Source organism: Mustela nivalis, assembly GCF_964662115.1.
Source record: "Mustela nivalis genome assembly, chromosome: 2".
NCBI lineage: Eukaryota > Metazoa > Chordata > Mammalia > Carnivora > Mustelidae > Mustela > Mustela nivalis.
Genome location: NC_139021.1, coordinates 19,971,657 through 19,972,226, shown reverse-complemented (window position 1 = coordinate 19,972,226; position 570 = coordinate 19,971,657).

The following is a 570-nucleotide window of genomic DNA, read 5'->3' as shown; positions in this document are numbered from 1 at the left end:
TTTTGGTCATCTATTTTTTATACAATTCACTTTGAAATTCAGTTAAAGGTTTGATGTAAACTTGACTGATTTGGAATTTCTAGACTCACCATATATCAAAGTTCTGCTTTAAACGTTTCAAAGATAAGTCTCTCAGGAAATGTCAGTGAGCGTTTTTTCTTTGGTGAAGGTCAAAGAGGTAAGTCTTTGGAAGTAGTATTTTAAAGAAAGTTTAAGTTATACTCTATTTTATTTAAAAGCATTTATATAGTGCTTACTATGTGCCAGGCAGTATTCTTGGCATTTTTTCTTTAAGATTTTGTTTATTTATTTGAGAGAGAGTGAGAGAGAGCATGAGAGGGGAGAAGGTCAAAGAGAGAAGCTGGCTTCCCATGGAACAGGGAGCCCGATATGGGACTCGATCCTGGGACCCCGGGATCATGACCTGAGCTGAAGGTAGTCGCTTAACCAACTGAGCCACCTAGGTGCCCCTGGCACTTTTTCAAATATTAGCTCATTTAATCCTCATCATGACAACTCTGTGAGATAGACAGTATCATCTCCTCTTAAAGATGAGGGAACTAGGGGCAC